The 21,740-nt window shown below is 37.6% G+C and overlaps 1 protein-coding gene across 3 annotated transcripts in view; it reads left to right on the top strand.

Annotated features, from left to right (window-relative positions):
- RGMB (repulsive guidance molecule BMP co-receptor b) overlaps positions 1-21,740 on the top strand; it is a 99,603-nt gene that overhangs the window by 41,834 nt on the left and 36,029 nt on the right. The window contains exon 7 of one of the 3 annotated variants that reach the window (XM_082458168.1): positions 2,474-21,348. The exons of the other annotated variants lie outside the window; for them this stretch is intronic. The gene's annotated coding sequence lies outside the window, so the exon portion shown is untranslated. Of the gene's footprint in view, positions 1-2,473; positions 21,349-21,740 lie in introns of those variants that run through there. 3 annotated transcript variants of the gene reach the window in all.

Here is a 21,740-nt window from a genome sequence, read left to right as displayed (position 1 = left end):
CTTTTGGCTACAATTTGTACCAAGAGAATAAAAGTGTCTGGGACGGGACATAACAAATGTATTATGAAACCTGAATACCAACAATTAAATATTCTCATGTGCCTGCCAATGAACAAATGGCTACTGGTAAAATTCCTTATTCAAATGACACTGTTAGTTGTTATATAATATGAATGGCACATAATGTGGATGATCAATTATTTTCTTCTGGGTGCTAGTAGATCGTTTACTTCATTGTTAATCACCAGTGGTCAAAGTATGGTTCAGATTTTGGCATCTATGTGATACTTATAAGGTAGAAGTATTTGATGATTTACTGTTTATTTGCTTTTTACTGAAAACCCAGGCTACATAGGAACAGACTTTTCATTTTGTTAACTGGTTTCTTTTTGAGCCATGATATGGGCCAGGGGTTAGCAAACTATAGCCCACAGGCCAAGTCTGACTCACCACCTATTAGCCTACCAGCTAGCAGTAGCTTTTACATTTTTAAATGGGAAAAAAAAATTTAAGAGTAAATTTCCTGATATGTGAAAATTATGTGAAATTAAAATTTCAGTGTTCATAAATACAGTTTTTTTTAACACAAGCACTTTCATCTTTATATTGTTTATGCTACTTTGATGCTACATTTAGGCCTGCAAAACCTAAAATATTAACTCTCTGGACATTTACAGAGGGTTTGCTGACCCTCTGATATAGAGTATAAATGTAGCTCAAAACACTCCAGCTGATATGCAGGAAGGAAGAGACGTAAATTGCAAATAATTTATCCATTAATGTGAATTTACACACTGCTTTATTTACAGAGAACAGTTATGTAGAATATATGACATTCAATCATGATTTGGCACTAAATGAAGTTGTGAAAATTGTTAATATAATTAAATTGTTGTGATGACTATAACTGCTTTTCCTCATGTTATGTGAAGAAATAATAAGTAAATGATTCTGCTTTTGCATATCACAGTAAACTGGCTTTTGAAGGGAAAGTTGCTCTCATGAGTTTGTAAAAGGAGAGATGAAATAAGACACTTCATCATGACAATGAAAATGCCAGTGAAGACAGTATTTTTACTTTCATGTTGTGTAATTATTCTAGTGATTAGCCAGAATCTAATAATTCAAGACCAAAATTCCACAAGGCTTAAGGTTGAAAATAAGAATTTGAATGAAAATAATGTTGAAGATAAATTCTCCTAAGAAGACAAAATTTGGGTTCAAATCGCTGCATTGCTGAGTTTGACTCTTTACAAGCACTTGATTTTTTTCATCCTTCAGAGAATGAAATCAATGATATATTACAGTACAAACCTTGTCTCTACTTAAATGCTAAAACAGAGCATGAAGAAATGTTCCAGAGCTAAATGAAACCTATAAGTTCAACTTTATATGTTGAAGCAATCAACTTTATAGGTTTTTATTGTTGCTGGTGTTGTTTTCAGTGTAATAACTCATCTACACAGTGTCCAGCAAAGTGATGAAAGTTATTTTCAGTGAGAAATCTAACTTCAATGTTATGTACAATACAAACATGGAAAACTGATTATCAAAACATTTCTCCCATTCTTAATGGTACACAAATGTGATTTTCTAATCCAGTTAAAATAGAGATCAAAATAAGAAATACCCCAGATGTGGAACCTCACTGTGCTACCTTCATGAAGACTGCACATACTGTCATTCTTCTCCATGGTTTGAAACAAAGATCATTCATGTTTTAGGTATTGTTCCCCTTTTGTAAGTTGTGATGAATTCTTGTTTTTTGATCTGCCTAAAAATTAGTGGCTAAACTTTGGCTATAAAGTGGCCCACAGCCACTGTTAGTTTACATAAAATGTTCAAAATGTAATAAGTATCTTTTTTTTTTAAGAAATAAATGGTGAAAATGCCACAAAGAAAATAGGAAATAAAGTGGGAATTGAAGGACAATTATGACTTTGCTAATAGATATATTTCAGGACCCAGAAATGTACATGCAAAGGTACAGAAGCATGAAAAGTGAGGTAAGTTTGGGGGTGGTGAGTAGACCAGTGCCTGAGAGTGAAGAATTAGTATATAGGAGATGGAAAACAACTGCAAAGGTGATTCAAAGGTCAATTCTTTGTTTCCTCAGTGATGATTTATAAAACTTCCATTTATTTTATTTTTGAAACTTTTGAGCTCTTTTTTTTTTTCCAAAGCTTTTTCAAAGGTGGAAGCATATATGCTCCTAAAGAATTTGCAGATCAGATTGTGAGTTTCTGGCACAATGAATGATTCAAGAAGGAGAAGAAGAGGTTACAATATGGACAAGGATTGGAAAGCAACATGTTCTCCTAAACCATTGGTTTGTAAAAAGAAAAAATGATTTCCAACCTAGATTTTTAAAGCCTTCTCTATTATCAATTAAGTTGTAGATTTGAAAAAAATATATATATATATTTTTAGAAATACACTTTCAAAAACCTAATTCCTATTCATCCTTTCTCAGAATGCTACTGGAGAATATGTTCCACCAGAATAAGGGGATAAGCCCAGGAGGAACTAGGGGATCCAGGAACCAGGGGATCCATCACAGGAAGGAAGCCGACAGAATTCCTAAATGAGGCCATGGTCATGCAGCAGGCTAGAGGCAGCCCCATCCCAAATAGGAAAGGTCAGAAGGCTTTGGAAGAAACTTCTTCAAGACGATGAAATTGAAACCTAACATGTCTGAACATATTAACTGAAGACATACAATTCAGGGGAAGTTTGGAACTGAGTTGAGTACATAGGAAACTATTAAAAATTCCAAGGAAAATGAAATGTTGTGCAGGCAAGACAGAGTAATCAGTGCACTGAGTACGTGGCTCAGGTGCAGATAGTGTTTAACATGACCCTCATAATGTAGAAACTGAACGTGTTTCCTGCTAAAGTTGCATCTACACAGGAAAGATTGGAGCACGGGGAGTCTACGGGGTACAGATGGAGGTAAAATTGAACTGAATCTTCATCTTTCATAATGGAAAGTTATAATAGTTAATGCCTAAAACTGTAAGACAGAAAAGCAGCAATACCCACATTTTATTTTGGTATATGTCGGTTACAATCAGAAGATGGAGCAAGAGAGTTAAAAAGGGAGGCAAACAATGCTGTGGTGAGGTGATTAAGACCCAGGACTGTTCTTTTTCATAAAAGCTTTGTGGAGATATCTCTATCTTTATATCATGAGTATTTTTAATTTCAATAAAAAGTATATTTCAAACAGTTAAAATGCAGAATACAAAAGCATATCTATGATGATAGGAACAAGAATTAGAAGAAGGTATAGACTAATAAACACATTGATTTGGAGAAAGAAATTTCTTCATTGGACCTTAAAATAATATGTTTACTTAGATTAAAATCAGATTTTGGGGCATGCATACTTCTCAGTTTTCATCACATGTTCTCAACTCAATTGATTTCAAAGGTCCGGAAGTGAGAGAAGTGCTGTGTTTTTATTTTGTTTTAAGTTAGTTAGGACAATAATCTTCCAACTGATGCACATGAAGACTTTCTAAGGCATATGTGCATGTGATTTCCAGATCTTCTTGTTTCATAGGTAATATTTCTTAGATCTGTTCTGCCTGAAGCCATCCCTGAAGTTGAAGATCATGCTGGTTTTCCTTGCCCGCTCCCTCTTCATAATCAGCCTTCTCCCAATTAACACGTGAAATGCATATCCCTCAACCATCCCTAGTCTTACCATGGAACAATACTCTGATTTGAAAAACCTGTGGAGCATCAAGCCAGGGGACAATTCAAAATATTGCTTAAGCAAGTGAATGACTCTAATGAATGGGTAACAATCATTATGCAAATCAAATAGTTTTCAATTATTTCTTAGCACAAAATAGGAAGATCTAATGCAGTCATCAACTATTAGATCATTAAAACATTCCTGATGATCAATCACTATGTGACTTTCAGCAAGTAACCTGGGAGGGGTTCAAATAACTTTGTGACATTGCCTGAACAAAACTCCTTCCGTTTCCATCTACTTATTGATATGATCGAGTCTGTCAGCATAATAAAAATAAAACTGATGCTGAATCCTGTCTTATTCTAAAATAAATATATCCTCATCCACCTCATTAATATCTACATTTAAAATACAATTTTACTTTTTAGGTTTAATAATTCTATATCAATGTTTATAATACATGTATGCTATTGTGATTAATTGTATATTAGTAATAGCTGTAATAATTATGGTCACTTGAAGTTTTTAAAAACTATATTTCGATTTATATATGTATTTTTGTTGCAGGAAAGTGTGTGAGGGTAATCCAAAAAACCCTACAAGTACATGTGATGTAATGAAAGTGGAATTTATATACAAGTTAAGAAGAAAATAGAAAAATACAAATTTTCCAATTGCTTAAGAAAGCTTTTTCCATGTATATTTTTTAGGGGTTAAAAAACAAGAGATTGTTTAATTAATAAAATACAAGGATGAGGCCAGGTAGGGCAGGGGTAGCGGGGAACCACCTGGGGGCCTCCTTCCCCTACATCCACCATTTTATTTTTGAATGGATGGTGATGGGTATCAAATTGCCATGGTATTTAGTTTCCTTTGGATATATGGAAAAGGTGATATAAATTTTATTTTAAAATATAAATATACCAGAAATGATATCCTTTATTATAACATACAAAAATTATGTCCTTATTTTGAAATATTTTAGATATGACAAACTTTTTGGAGGGATTCATAATTTTAAAAATTATTTTTAAGAATCTCAGAGCAAAAATTTTACAGAACACCTGTCTTTTCTGTGATTCCTTTTAATGGGCGGATTCGTACTGCCCCCTGGTGGTTACAGTGGTTGGAACGCATGAAGTACAGATTTGGACCTGTGGCATTTTGGAAACAGAATTCCATTTTTTTGCTGCATTGAAAAAATAGCAGTTTGTTGTAGAGATGACTACATTTCACACATAATCACAGTTTTTATGAAATGTGGATATAGTGACAGGATTTTGAAATTTAAGATTTGACATCCAATGGATCAAAAAATCAGCTTGTCCACCTTTAGTAACTGTGATTTGGCATTGACCAAGCAAGCAGATTTTTGCTTTCCAGAGATATCCAGACAGTACTCAAGAGTCCCCAGACATGGGGACTTCCCTGGTGACACAGTGGTTAAGAATCTGCCTGCCAATGCAGCAGACACGGGTTTGAGCCCTGGTCCAGGAAGTTTCCCACATGCCATGGAGCAACTAAGCCTGTGCACCACAACTACTGAGCCTGCGCTCTAGAGGCCGCGAGCCACAACTACTGAAGCCCACATGCCTAGAGCCCGTGCTCCACAACAAGAGAAGCAACCACAAAGAGAAGCCCGCGCACCGCAACAGAGTAGCCCCCATTCGCCGCAACTAGAGAAAGCCCGCGCGCAGCATCGAAAACCCAATGCAGCCAAAAATAAATAAATAAATAAATTAATAAATTAATTATTTTAAAAAAAGAGTCTCCAGACATGATACAGACACTCCATCAGCTGAATGTAAAATCGGCGCATAGGTTCGGGTTTTTCTCCGTGCAACTGTGGAGGTTTACCTTCGTTTAAGTCTCCCTGTAGCATCCTCTCTCCTTGCCCTTCTGTGCCCCCAGGGACTCCATGCCTTGAGGCTGTCAGTAACTGGGATGAACATAATGGAGAAAGTGTGGCATAGTGGAAAGAGTGGGGCATAATGAAATTTGAAAGAACTATATCTGAATTTTATCCCCAGCCATCACTAGCTGTGATCTTGGGAGAATTAACTTCTCTTGATCAGTTTCCACAACAGGAAAACGGTTAAACTACCGGCCTCGTAGGTGCCATGGGAAACTAAAAACACATAGGTAAGGTGCTCAATAAGAGAAACCAACTGTACTTATTCCTATTTTATACATTTGAAAGATAAGCAGGTCTGACCATTTGGGGGATAAGAAATATAGTCACAGGGAGTCACTTGTTGGGGTATCTTGGTCATTTTTATTTATTTAGTTACAGCAGTGCCATTACATGTATCTTGCTTAAATATTTCTTTCCCTTTAAGAGAAATATTTCACCATTTTTCATCTTTATTAAACTTCCTCTCCCTTCTCCATTTCTCAGATGATTGAACTTGGTTTATAGTGAGAAAATAGATACAGCCTCTAAAATCACCAGCCTGTGAGCAATCACACCCACGTGCCACTCACACTCCTTTTACTATGGACAGTAGCTCCTTCCCCTGTGCTCTGAAACTCTCTCTTCATAAACTCCCACCTTTATAAAGGCTTGATCCTTGCAATTATCCCCTCTCCTCTGCATCATGTTTTTTTCTTTCTATTGGGTCATTTCCACAAATGAAAAATATCCTCAAGTATCTCCTTCTCTTTCAAACAACCTCCGCGCCGAAAAAATCTTCCTCGATTCCACATAACCCTGTAGATAATGACCTATTTCTCTGTTCTCCTTCACCACTGAACTTCTTGAAAACGTCTGTGCGTCACAGTTTCTATTTCCTCACCTCACATGCTTTCTTCAATCTACTTCACTTGCAATAATATCCTTCCACTTGGCTGAGACTTGTCAAGGTCAGAAATTTAATTCTGTTACCAAATCCAGTAAAAAAAAAAAACCTCTCTGTTCTTAAGTGACTCCTTAACAACTTTTGACAGTTGACCACATGAATGAGAAAAAATATGGTATGCGAAAATGGCATCGTAGGGATGACTTTGTGGTAAAGAATATAAACTCAGTCAAAGTAACTTAAATAGAAAAGAATTCGTTTGGAAAAAATCTAATATTATCTCACACAATAAGAGCAGGAGGTACAGCCAAGCCCCATAAAATAATTCACTGGGCTGCTCTGAATGTGCATGGTCTCTTGTTTTTGTTTCTCTCTGCATGTCTGCTTCGTGCTTATGCTCCTTTAAAGATGACCAATATATACACCTTTCTAGGTCAAGGGATCAACAAAGACCCACAAGAGTCCCTAAGTCCCTCATAATAAATTCCCATGAGAGAAACTTGATTAGTCCTGCTTAAAGTGTGCATCTTTTCCCAATTAGCCATGGCCAAGGAGTGGCAGGGTCATGGTGATGGTTAATTTTATGCACCAACTTTGCTAGGCTACAGTACACAGTTGTCTGCTCAAACACCAGTCTAGATGTTGCTGTGAAGGTATTTTTTAGATGTGATTAACATTTAAATCAGTAGCCTTTGAGTAAAGCTGATGACCCTCCCCCCACCACCCCATTATGTGGGTGGGCTCATTCAATCTGCTGTAGGCCTTAAGAGCAAAGACTGAGGTTTTGGAAAAAAAAAAAAAAAGAGAAAACAAAGGCTTTTGCCTCCAGACTCTGCAAGATAGAAACCCTGACTCACTTTCCAGGCTGTGGGCTTGCCATAAGAATTTTAGACTCACCATGCCCTGCAGTCACATGAGCCAATGCCTTAAACTAAATCCATCTCTGAGAGAGAGAGAAAAATCTATCGTGTTTCTCTGGAAAACCCTGACTAACGCAGTCACAAAGAACAAGCTTGGCCATAGGGGTCTCCCCTATGGCTGGCGAGCAGGTTTAGAGCACAAGATATGGGCAGAAGTGACCCAGATGTATTATATTTAGCATTACCAGAGAATCTCAAACTTATAACCAGTTATGCATGCTCAAGTAGAGACTGGCCAACAATCATATTAAAATATTAGCATGTGTTCATTACTATTTATTGTGTCATCAATTCAAATAAATACAATTAATATTATTAGTTACATAATTTAATTTCAATCTCTTCTATCATTATTGACATTTTATAGCTAGAATTAAAATAGGAAAGATACTTTGGAACCCTCTGCATTCTTGGAGTAAGAGCAGAGGTGACAGTTTCAAAAGATATCCTATATATAAGAAAAGTTCATTGTAACGGAGCAAAGAGATGAGAAGCCCAAGGAAAAGAGTAGGAAGGAATCTGACCTCACTTTCTGACAGCAACTAGTCACTAGTAAACCTTTACTCTTGCCCCCTTCTTTCCAGGATAGCAAAAGACTATCTTGAATTCCATTCTAAATATAAAATACTTATCCAAATGCTAAAATGACTGAAGAAATATAGATGAGGTGGTGTTTCTTTTTTGTCTGTGTGTGTCTTACTTTCACATCATTTATAGTTAGAGTAGATCCATAATTTAACTAGAATTCTACTGACTAGAAAATGTTACGCAGGAACTGAGGTGTGGAGAAACGGTGTGAGGAAGGAAAATGTGATGCTAAATTAAACAGCTGGGGGTGCTAGAGGACAGCCGTGATGACCCCCCCGAGTCAGCTCCCTACAAGGGTCTTTCTGCCCAGTGTTGCTCCCGTCAACAGAACGAGATCCAGTTCAGTTCAGAAGTAAAGGAAAGCTTTCTGCTTTGGTCAAAGAACAAGCAAGCCCTCTAGCACACGTGCTCTCCAAAGCCCGTGGGCGGGGCTGCTCTGTAGGGTTCTGGTCCACAGCAGAAGGGGCACAGCTGTGAAGGAGCCGCTTCACTGGGGTCTCCTCAGCGGGGAGGGGCGGAGTTCTCGAGGGCTGGGGGCAGCTGAGATGCTCTGGCTCCTGAAGGCAGAGGCCTGTGCCGGCGCTCCGCTGAGCTGAGGTGTCAGGCGCAGCCATTTCGCACTAGCAGCTCCAGGCTGAAGGTCCGGGTAGCAGGCTCTGCACGCGCCATCCTTTGAGCAAGTGAAAGTGTATGAAGCACGAAAGAAAGAAAAAAAAGGTTAGACTTTACTTTATGACCCAGATTCCATGTTTATTTCCTGGGAATTGTCAACGGGCTTTGCTGATGACAAATCCGTCCTCTGTCTTTCGTCCTGCTCTTCATTCCTGAGGGGCGCGGAGGGGCGCCGCTCCGGCTTCTGAAACTGCTTCCTATTGATTTTGGCCGTGGTCGTAACCCTGGGTGGAGGAGCAGAGCTTCTCCCCAGTGCCTTTAGATGTGTTTGATGGTCACCAGGCCTTAGCCCTGACTGTTCGCATTCCTGAGTGACCACGATTTGGAGTTGTATAGATTCTGTTACTGAACCAAACTTGGTAGACGAGGATCTACCGCTCGCCCCTGTGCAGTAAAGCTAAACTGCCCACCTCGGGTTGTGGTGAAGAAAAGCGCAGTGTTTATTGCAAGGCCAAGCAAGTGCTGGTGGCTAATGGTAAAAAGACCTGAACTCCCTGACGGCTTTCAGGTGTCCCTGGTTTTTAAAGACAGGGTGAGGGAGAAGGTTGCACGGTGCACGATCAGCTCATAGATGTTCTTCTGATTGGTTGGTGGTGAGGTAACAGGGTGGTATTTTGGGAATCAACATCATCAACCTGCTGGTTCCAACCGGTCTGGGGTCTACGTGCTTGTGGGCAGCATGCAGTTAACATCTTTCACCTGATCGGGCTTCTAGTATCTGTGAAACGGCTCAAGGATTTGGCTCAGAATGTTATCTACGGCCCTTGAGGAGGAACTAAGGGTCCTTGACTTTGTTTAATGGCTAAACTATTATTATTTTGTCTTGCTTGACCCTTTTCCTTTGTTTCTGTATTTTCTCACTTCTCTGATTGAATTTATTCTTTGGAACCGAGGAAAGGCCTAGGAGGCTAAAGCTTTTCTACAAACAAGAGGCAGGTGGAGGACATGGGGCAGAGGGGCGTCTGTCCCAGAAAGGCCCCATAGGCTCCTGCTCCATTTCATAAAACTTTTGAAGACGGACACCAGACAATTTAGGATGCATGGCCCAAGTATTAGCAAGAGAATCATGGTCATTAGGGGCCCAGGAAAGGTAAAAACTAAATGATGCCAGGGAGGCCTGTTTTACGTTGCTCCGCATTTGTTTGGCCAAATTCGGCTGACTGGTTTTTGCTAGTCAAGGTGCTATTCCCAGTCGTCTGAAATACCTGACAGTGAAATCGATCTGCCAGTCTTCCCCAGGGTATGCCCCTCTGGCTGAAAGGGCCTTATCTAGGAGCCTCCTCGGGGGGGACGGGGGAAGGTGGTCTGGTATTTGTGTTGTTTATTGTGCATATGGGGCATGTCTCGACTATTCGACTGATTATACTTTTCATGCCAGGAGTTACCATGACCTCCACTAATCAATTATATAGGGCTTCCCTCCCATAGTCAGTTCTTTGATGAGCCTCCCTGATGGCTTGACAAGCTGCAGTTTGGGAGAAGAAGTATTGCTCATGATCATTAACTAGCCACACATGGCTTCCTAGGTTTCTGTTGAAGCCCCATTTCTGGGCATTGTCTAATTCTTCCTTTGTGTAGATTGGGGAGTAATTGGATGGATCTGGCCTTCGAGGTATAAAAGGTAGTTGCCAAGTTAGTGGTTCTGGGGCCACCCTTTTGGCAGTTGCGTCCACTTTTTTGTTTCCCTTTCTTGTCTCTGCATCCCCTTTTGGTGACCCCTACAATGAATCACTGCCACCTTTTTTGGAAGCTGCACTGCATCTAGGAGTCTCAATATGTTTAATCCATGTTTCACCTGCTTATTCTATGCAGTAAGCACACCTCCTTTTTTTAAAAAAAATAACTCTGTGTGCATGTTGGATGGCATATGTCTTCCGGGAATCTGTGTAAACATTTAAGATCTTCCCTGTCCCGAGCTCTACGGATCAGATGAGGGCTATCAGCTCAGCCTTTGGGCAGAAGTCCCTGGGGGTAGGCTTCTTGCCTCTATGACTTGAGTCTGGGAGGTCACTGTGTATCCCACCAACCTTTTTCTCTCTCTCATAAAATCACTCCTGTCTGTGAACCATTCCTCTTTGGCGTTTAGGAGAGGCTCACTTCCTAACTTCCTAGGTTGGGGTGACTGGAATAGATCATGTCTATAGTTTCTATACAGTCATGCTCCGGGGACCCCGTTTCTGTGGGTAGCAGGCTGGCAGATTTTAGCATGTGACAGGTTTCTATGCTGGCCACTGGGTTGTCTAAAAGCATAGCCTGAACTTGAATCGACCTTGCAGGGGATAGCCACTCTGTTCCCTTAGAACTTACTAAAGCCTGAATGTGGTGTGGGGTCCGTATAGTGACTGGCTGGCCAAACGTTAACTTTTCAGCCTCCTTTAGCAAGGTTGTAGTAGCTGCTACTGCCCCAAGGCAAGGAGGCCATCCCTCAGCAGTTTGATCTGGTTTTTTTTTGTTTTTTTAAAATTTATTTATTATTTATTTATTATTTTATTTTTGGCTGTGTTGGGTCTTCGTTTCTGTGTGAGGGCTTTCTCTAGTTGCGGCAAGCGGGGGCCACTCTTCATCACGATGCGCGGGCCTCTCACTGTTGCGGCCTGTCTTGTTGCGGAGCACAGGCTCCAGACGCGCAGGCTCAGTAGTTGTGGCTCACGGGCCTAGTTGCTCCGCGGCATGTGGGATCTTCCCAGACCAGGGCTCGAACCCGTGTCCCCTGCATTGCCAGGCAGATTCTCAACCACTGCGCCACCAGGGAAGCCCTGATCTGTTTAGAGGAATAAGCAATCACCTGAGCAAGGGGTCCCAGTTTTTGAGCTGATGCCCAAAGGGCGATTCCCCGTCTCATGAAGGGTTTAGTTAAGGTCAAAGGGTTTAGTTAAATCTGGGAGGGCCAGAGCAGGGGTCTCTAGTAATTGCTTTTTCTTTTTCTTCTTGTTTTTTCCCTCCGACATGTTGCACTTTATCTTTTTTTTTTAATTTTTATTTTATATTGGAGTATAGTTGATTTACAGTGTTGTGTTGGTTTCAGATATACAGCAAAGTGATTCAGTTATACATATGTATATATCTATTCTTTTTCAGATTTTTTTCCTATATACGTTATTACAGAATATTGAGTAGAGTTTTCTGTGTTATACAGTAAATCTTTGTTGATCATTTATTTTATATACTGTGGTGGGTATATGTTAATCCCAAACTCCTAATTTATCCCTCCCCTCTATGTTTCCCCTTTGGTAACTATAAGTTTGTTTTCTATATCTGTGAGTCTGTTTCTGTTTGGTAAATAAGTTCATTTGTATCATTTTTTTAGATTCCACATATAAGTGATGTCATATGATATTTGACTTTCTCTGACTTACTTAGTATGATAATCTCTAGGTCCATCCATGTTGCTGCCAATGGCATTATTTCATTTTTTATGGCTGAGTAATATTCTGTTGTATATACATACCACATCTTATTTATACATTCATCTGTCAGTAGGTACTTACGTTGCTTCCATGTCTGGGCTATTGTAAATAGTACTGCAATGAACACTGGGGTACAACTATCTTTTCAAATTATGGTTTTCTCCAGATATATGCCCAGGAGTGGGATTGCTGGATCATATGGTAGCTCTACTTTTAGGGGTTTTTTTTCTTTTCTAATTATTTTTGGCTATGTTGGGTCTTTATTGCTGTGCGCAGGCTTTCTCCAGTTGCAGTGACCAGGGCTATTCTTTGTTGCGGTGCACAGGCTTCTCATCATGGTGGCTTCTCTTGTTGCGGAGCACGGGCTCTAGGCACGCAGGCTTCAGTAGTTGGGGCTTGCGGGCTCAGTAGTAGTGGCACCCAGACTTAGTTGCTCTGCAGCATGAGGGATCCTCCTGGACCAGGGATCAAACCCCTATCCCCTGCAGTGGCAGGCAGATTCTTAACCACTGCGCCACCAGGGAAATCCAATATTTTTAGTTTTTTAAGGAACCTCCAAAGTGTTCTCCATAGTGGTTGTACCAATTTACATTCCCACCAACAGTGTAGGAGGGTTCCCTTTTCTCCACACCTTCTCCAGTATTTATTGTTTGTAGACATTTTTGATGATGGTCATTCTGACTGGCGTGAGGGGATACCTCATTGTAGTTTTGATTTGAATTTCTCTAATAATTAGTGATGTTGAGCATATTTCATGTGCTTTTTGGCTATCTGTATGTCTTCTTTGGAGAAACATCTATTTAGATCTTCTGCCCGTTTTATTGGGTTCTTTGTTTCTTTTGATGTTGAGCTACATGAGCTGTTTGTATACTTTGGAGATTAATCCCTTGTCAGTAGCATCCTTTGCGAATATTTTCTCCCATTCTCTGGGTTGCCTTTTCATTTTGTTTATGTTTTCCTTTGCTGTGCAAAAGATTTTAAGTTTAATTGGGTCCCATTTGTTTTTCTTTGTTTTTATTTTCATTACTCTAGGTGGATCTAAAAAGATATTGCTGCAATTTATGTCAAAGAGCGTTCTGCCCACGTTTTCCTTTAAGAGTTTTATAGTATCCAGTCTTACATTTAGGTCTTTAATCCATTTTGAGTTTATTTTTGTGTATGGTGTTAGAGAATATTCTAATTTCATTCTTTTACATGTAGCTGTCAGTTTTCCCAGCATTACTTATTGAAGAGACTGTCTTTTCTCCATTGTATACTCTTGCCTTTTTTGTCATAGATTAATTGACCATAGGTGTGTGGGTTTATTTCTGGGCTTTCTATCCTGTTTCATTGATCTATAAGTCTGTCTTTGTGCTAGTATCATACTGTTTTGATTACTGTAGCTATATACTATAGTTTGAAGTCAGGGAGCCTGATTCCTCCAGCTCCGTTTTTCTTTCTCAAGACTGTTTTGTCTATTTGGGGTCTTTTGTGTTACATAAAAATTGCAAAATGTTTTGTTCTAGTTCTGTGAAAAATGTCATTGGTAATTTGATAGTGATTGAATTGAATCTGTAGATTGCCTTGGGTAGTATAGTCATTTTGACAATATTGATTCTTCCAATCCAAGAATATGGTATATCTTTCCATCTGTTTGTGTCATCTTCGATTTCTTTCATCAACGTCCTATAGCTTTCAGAGTACAGGTCTTTTGTCTCCTTAGGTAGGTTTGTTCCAAGGTATTTTATTCTTTTTGATGGGATTGTTTAATTTCTCTTTCTGATCTTTTGTTGTTAGTGTATTTGAATGCAATAGATTTCTGTGTATTAATTTTTTATCCTGCAACTTTACCAAATTCATTGACTAGCTCCAGTAGTTTTTTGGTGGAATCTTTAGGATTTTCTATGTATAGTATCATGTCATCTGTGAACAGTAACAGTTTTACTTCTTCTTTTCCAATTTATATTTCTTTTATTTCTTTTTCTTCTCTGATTGCCATGTCTAGGACTTCCAAAACTATGTTGAAAAGAAGTGGGGAGAGTGGACATCCTTGTCTTGTTCCTGATTTTAGAGGAAATGGTTTCAGCTTTTCACCATTGAGTATGATGTCAGCTGTGGTTTGTCATATATGGCCTTTGTTACGTTGAGGTAGTTTCCCTCTACGCCCACTTTCTGGAGAGGTATTATCATAAATGGGTGTTGAATTTTGTCAAAAGCTTTTTCTTCATCTATTGAGATGATCATATATTTTTTATTCTTCTATTTGTTAATGTGGTGTATCACACTGATTTGCGGATATTGAAAAATCCTTGCATCCCTGGGATAAATCTTACTTGATCATGGTGTATGACCCTTTTAATGTATTGTTGGATTCGGTTTGCTAGTGTTTTGTTGAGGATTTTTGCATCTATTTTCATCAGTGATATTGGCCTGTCATTTTCTTTTTTTGTGGTATCTTTGTCAGGCACAGGTGTGCTGCTCCCAGCACTCCAGATCAAAGTGCCAGGTTCTTCACACAGTAAGCTGCTGCCATCTTGAAGTGTCCTGTGCAGTGCTTGTGCACATGGCCCACTGAGCTGAAATGCATGTAACCATTTTGCACTAGAAACTCCAGTCTGAAGCACTGAGTGCAAAGCTTCTGCACACAGCACCCTATGAGCAAGTGAAACTAGACTAAGGGCAGATTCTATTTTCATTTCCCAGGAACTGTTAATGGGCTTTGTTGGTGACATAGCTAGATGAAAATATCCCATGGGCTTCTAAAAACAGTACTCTAAAGTTTGGGAGAGGCCACCATTACAATGCTGTGGAAACCATGCTCTGAAACATAGTACTTAAAGATAGGAAAGTCGATGGGATTGCCAAGGGAGAATGTGTCAAGAGAAAAAGGAGAGCTTTGTACATTTTTATGGACTTGAAACAGGGAAAGAGGTCTGAGATAAGGGAGATAAGACATGCACTATGTAGCAGGCACTATTGTTTGCCTCTCAGGCACATTTTTCCTCTTTCATTTTTGCTGTCCAAGTCCCAGTTTATTCCATGTTGCCATACTTCACTCAGGGAATGGTGAGCTACTGCCAGCTCCAGGGGTAAATTCTAAGTGATCTATGCTGATCATGATGCTCCATTCCTCTTGCCGTAAATTGATTTAGGCACATACACATACGTATATACACATACACATACATGTATACATATACACAAGTCTGGCCAATGCATTATGAGGGGAAACCTGCTGTGGAGACTGCCAGGAAAGATATATTTGCTACTAATAAAAAACACATGTGAAGATGAGGTCCCCTTCTCCTGTGGTTGTTGTGCCTCTTTGAACAACCACCTTGTAGCGATGAAGGAAACTAGCTCAAGGATGGCAGAGTAGAAAGTGGAAGGAATCTTGGCTCTTGATCACATCACTGAATTGTTGTTTACCCTAGAGACAAAATATTTCAGAACTATGGGAGGTAACTTCTCCCCAGCGTTTTTAAATCAGTTGAGTAAGATTTTCTGTTATTGTATTTGCAGCCAAAAGTGCAAATTAATATATGAATTACAGTCAGAGCCTTCGAATCAAGGTGAGTAAGGATCAGTAGTGTCAAATGTTTCTGATAATTCAAGAATAAGGAAAAAAAGTCATTGGTCTAGATTCAAACTCAAAACGAAAAAATGAAAATCTAATTTTGTAAACTATATGTGTGCTATATTAAATGAATGCAGGTTAGAAGTACATTTTAATCATACTTGTGTGAATAAATGAAAAATATATCAGTCAGAGTTTAATTAGAAAAGAAGAATGACTAGGAGGTAGATGATGGATGGATGGATGAATGATGAATAGGTAGGTAGATAGATAAAATAAGGGGATTTGATACAAGAATTTGACCTTATTGATTGTGAGAGCTGGGTAAGTAGTCTCCATAAGGTTGTTGACTTTGCATCTGATGCTGTAGCTTGAAGTCCACATAGCAGACAGTTGGGAAGGGAAAATGGATATAAAGTGAGGAAGAGCAAAAACAATCTCAAACTCACAAGCATGAGCTAGATCTCATGAGAACAGTCTGACAAATGTGTCCGTTCTTGTTGCCTCTCACCTTAATGGAATGTGTCCTGTGGGAACCAAGGCACTTCATCAAGTCAAGGAGACAGAGACACTAACTCCAGGGGTGGCAGACTCCAGGGGTGCAGTCCTGGCCACTTCCTCACCCTAGGTGAGCCAGCAGATAAGCAACAAGATGTCTAACACACATATGGCTGCTTCTTCACCTCTGCTCTCCAAATCCCCCACAGATATATCCCTTGTGGCCCACCCTAACTGGCAACAAACAGGTAAAGGAATTTAGGGGAATGTAATGTAGCCTAGCCAAGGTGACACATTACAAAGTCATCAAAACTTGCCTGTCTCTTATGAAAGAAATAGTCAATAATATCATTATGTTACTTTTTGTAATCTAATAAGATGGCCTTTGGAAAGAACATTTAAATATTAACATGTATCCTTACCAGAGCCTTTTAGTAGCATCTATTTTGCAAAATGCTTGCACCTGCTCAGGCATCCTACTATTTCAATTAGAAGTTATAAATAAGAGAGCATTTATCACCACTAAACTTGGTGAATTTGCAGGTAGTAAGAATATATATTCTGAAAGCACTTGGTTTTACAGACATATATTCCTTGCTCTCATGGCAAGAAACTTCTACTAAACTTCCATCCTCTAGTCTTAATTTTGCCCAAATTTATCAAAAGTACTGTTGTCCCCACACAGAAGATTTAACCCTATAATGAAGGTCATGTGGGAACAAAGTAAATGTAAAAAAAGATATTATTTAATATCTGAAAAACCTATTTTGCCAGACATGTTTTTCTATGTTATAGTCGAACTAAAGTCTAAGGCAAATAAATCATAGATATGTTCAGAACTATATAAAAGGCAAAGTCAAGAAGTATATGTTTACTACTGATTTCACAATTAATTAGCCTGTATCCATTTGGGCAGGTCAGTTGACCTCTTTGTGTCTCTCTTATTTATTAATTGAAACACATGAAGCAAATTCTAAGATTAATCTCTGACTCTGATTCTATATAAATAAAAACCTTTAGATGTATCCATATATTTCATTCCAAAATATTTAGGGAGTATAGAATAAAACAATTTAAAACATAAAAATACTTCCACTAACTCCTCTGACACTGGCATATATATAGTGTAAGCATATCATTAAAAGAGGTATTAACTATTTTGGTTTATTTGCATAGACCAAAAAACATAAATCCAGCCAGAGAAATTTTGCATCAACTGTATCATACATTTTTCCTTACACATTTTTATTTGTACAAATTAATTAGAAATCTTTAGTCCCAAATAAATAGACAATATGCAAAGAAAATATATATTGCTTAAAGATACATATGTGACCACATCAGCTTTGAGAACAGCAAAGAGGGTAGATTTTCCCTGCTACATAATAACACTTCTGTGATATAATAATAAAGTGGTCAGACAAGTGGATGATGCAAACAAAATAGGAAGCACAAACTTAGACTCATGTCATGTATACGTAGGAACTTGATATATCGCAAAGTTTACACCATGGATCAATGGGAATAGGAAGGACTGTTACCTGATAGTGTTAGAGGAACTGGTTCACAATATGGAGAAAAGTAAACCTATATTCTCACCTAAAACTATGAACAAAGTAGCTTCTAAATGAATTAAAAACTTAAATGTGAAATCTAAAACTATAAAAAGTGAATAGAAGATAATGTAGGAAAACATTTTGTGACCAATGTGCAGATAAAGGACTTAAAATCCAAAAGTACAAACCATAAGGCAAGGAAAAGATAATGGACTTGATTAAGAATTTTTATTCAATAAAAAATACCATGAAAAAGTTAATGATAATAAATTGGGAGGTGATATTTACAATATTTTAAACCAATAAGGAACTAATTTTCTGGCATCTCAAAGGAATTAAGAATCAACAAGAGAAAAGAAAAGCAATAGAAAAAAATGGTCAAAATATATGATCAGGCAATTCACAGAAGAAATGTAAATGAATATGAGATATATGAAGATATGTGAAGAGGATGCTCAAATTCACTGCTAATCCAGAGAAATGCAAAACAAAAATGAGAATTAAAAAAATAACATATGGAAAGACGTTCATCATCATGTATCATTAAGGAATTGCAAATAAAAATAACGATGAGATATTATTACACACTTACTAGCGTGACCAGAATCCAAAACACTGATACCACCAAATGCTGGAAAGGATGTAAAGCAGCAAGAACTCTCATTCATTGCTGGTGAGAATACAAAATGGTAGCCACTTTGGAAGACCGTTTGGTAAGAGTATGTCTTACAAAACTAAACATACTCTTACTATACAATCTCTTTGATTTACTCAAATGAGTTGAAACTTAGGTCCACACCAAAACCTGCACATGAATGTTTATATGAATGCTTCATTCATAATTGCCCAAACTTGGAAGCAACCAATATGTCCTTCAGTCCATCAAGGGATAAGTAAACTGTTACATCTAGAAAATGGATTATACTTCAGTACTAAAAACAAACAAAAAATTATCAAGTCATGAAAAGATGGAGGAAACTTAAATGTATATTACAAAGTGAAAGAAGCCAATGTGAAAAGTCTACATCCATAAGATTCCAACTGTGTGACGCTCTAGAGATGGCGAAACTATGGAGAGAGTAAAAGGATCTATGTTTGCCAGGGGTTGGGGGGAGGAAGGGATGGGTAGGCAGAGCATAGGGAATTTTTAGGGCAGTGAAGCTATTCTGTGTATTATAATGGCGGAAACATTTTATTATACATTTGTCAAAACCCATAGAATGTAAACAACCAAGAGTGAACCCTAATGTGAACTATGGACTTTGGGTGATAACAGATGTGTCAATATAAGTTCATTGATTATAAAAAATTTACCACTCTGGTGAGGGACTTTGGTAGTAGGGGAGACTGTACATATGTAGGGGTAGGGAGTATATGGGAAATCTCTACACCCTCCAATCAGTTTTGCTGTGAAACTAAAATGGCTCTATAAAACAAAATCTATTTTTTTAAAGAGAGAAGCAATAAAACAAAAAAATCAATACAACCAAAAGCTGATTTTTTTTTTTTAAAGAGCAACAAAAATGGTAAACCTCTAGCTAGACTGAAGAAGAAGAAAAGAAGCTACAATGTTCCTGATTAATATCAGGAACAAAAGAAAAGGGAAACATTACTGCAGATCCTACAGACATTTAAAAGATAATAACTATAGGCCAAAAAATTTTACAACTTAGAGAAAATGTACAAACTCCTTGAAAGACACAAATTGTCAAAACTGAAAAAGTAGAAAATCTGAATAGTCCTATATCTACTAAAACCAGTCCACATGGCTTCACTGGTAAGTTCTAGCAAACATTTAAAGAAGAAATAATATGCCTACACAAACTGTTTTAGAAAACAGAGAAAAGGCACAGCAAAGGAAACCATCAATAAAATGAAAAGACAACCTACTGAATGGGAGAAAATATTTGCAAATGATATGACTGGTAAGGGATTAATATCCAGCATATATAAACAGCTCATACAACTCAACATCAGTAAAACAAACAACCCAATTAAAAAATGGGCAGAAGTACTGAATAGACATTTTTCTAAAGAGGAAATGCAGATGGCCAACAGGCACATGAAAAGTTGCTCAACATTGCTAATCATCAGGGAAATGCAAATCAAAATCACACTGAGATACCACCTCACATCTGTCAGAATGGCTATCATCAAAAAGAACACAAACAGCAAATGTTGGTGAGAATGTGGAGAAAAGGGAACCCTTGTACACTATAGATGGGAATGTAAATTGGTGCAGCCACTGTGGAAAACAGTATGAAGATTTCTCAAAAAACTAAAGATAGAACTACTATATAACCCAGCAATTCCACTCCTGGGTATAGATCTGAAAAAAAACAAAGACATTAATTTGAAAAGATATGTGCACCCCAATGTTCATAGCAACAATATCTGTAACTGTAATTGCCAAGATATAGATGCAACCTAAGTGTCCATCAACAGATGAATGGATAAAGAGGTTGTGGTGTATATATATGGATGGACTTGGGGTGCATTATGCTAAGTGAAATAAGTCAGAGAAAGGCAAATACTGTATGATATCACTTATATGTGGAATCTAAAAAATACAACAAACAAATGAATAAAACAAAAAAGAAGCAGATTCACAGATGCAGAGAACAAACTAGTGGTTAAGTGGGAAGAGGGAGGGGCAATACAGCGGTAGGGGATTCAGAGGTACAAACTATTAGATATGAAATAAGCTACAAGGATACATTGTATAACACAGGGAATGTAACCCATATTAACTATAAATGGTGTATAACCTTTAAAAATTTAAATCACTATATTGTACACCTGTAACTTATGTATTGTACAGCAACTATACTTCAATTAAAAAAAAAAACACTAAAAATTACACAACACCATAAACAAAATGACAAACAGTTAATACCCCTAATATGTAAGAACCCTTATAAACCTGTAAGAAAATGACAAAATATTCAAAATCAAAATGGGCAATTAAAAAATTAGCCAACATATTTAAAAAAATTTTTCACCTTCACTATTTTCAGTCATCAAAAAAGGAAACAGGGATCTGCTGGTGGGAGTGGAAAATGATCTCTCAGAAAGGCAATTTGGAAATATTTGCCCAAAATCTTAAGACCCACAAATTCCACTTCTAAAAAGTTATAGTAAGGAAATAGTGATGTGCCAGGTATATTTATTAAAGTTTTATTTATATTAAGGAAAAATAGAGTCTATATGCCCAACAGTGGGGATTGGTTAAACAAATTTGTGTTATGCAGTTATTAAAAAATATATAAAACCCATTTTATATCATATTGCTGTTATATCACATTGTAATATCACGTTATTACGTGAAAAGCAGGCTATAAATTAATACACATACACACATCGAACATATAAATACACATACATGTGTGACCACAATATTTTAAACATTATATTTAAAATATTTTAAAAAATATTAACAGCGGTTACCTATAGACAGTGGGGACAGTGCTGGAATTTTTTTACTCTTCTTTGTATTTTCCACATTTTCCAGATTTTCTACCATGGGAAAAGCTACTTCTTTTTCTAGGAGTCGGAACTTTGTCATTTTCACTATGTCTTATTTTCACAATTTTTGCCCTTTATTTTTGATCCGAAATAAACATTAATAGCTCAAAAAAAAGAGAAAAGGAATATACTTCTCACCTCAACCTACAAGATCAGCGTTATCCTACTCAAACTAGAAAAAAAAAAGTTATAAAATAATACAACAAAACTACTGACAAATATCACCATGAATATAGATGTAAAAATTTAAACAATATATTAGCAAGTTGAATCCAACAGTATATGGAGAAGGGAAATACACCTTGATAAAATAGGGTTTATCTGAGGAATGCCAGGTTAGTTTGACATTTAAAAACCAATGTAATTCATATTAATATGAAAGAAGAAAGAACACATCTCAACAGACATGATAAAATGTCTCCACAAACCAAGAAGAGAAGGTTAACTTACTAAGCCTGATAAAAAGCATCTATGAAAAACTTACAGCTATGATCATACTTAACAGAGCAAGACA

Source organism: Balaenoptera physalus (genome assembly GCF_965194825.1).
Source record: "Balaenoptera physalus genome assembly, chromosome: 3".
Taxonomy (NCBI): Eukaryota; Metazoa; Chordata; class Mammalia; order Artiodactyla; family Balaenopteridae; genus Balaenoptera; species Balaenoptera physalus.
Note: the sequence above shows the minus strand (reverse complement) of the source record. Positions and strands in the feature narration are given on the sequence as shown.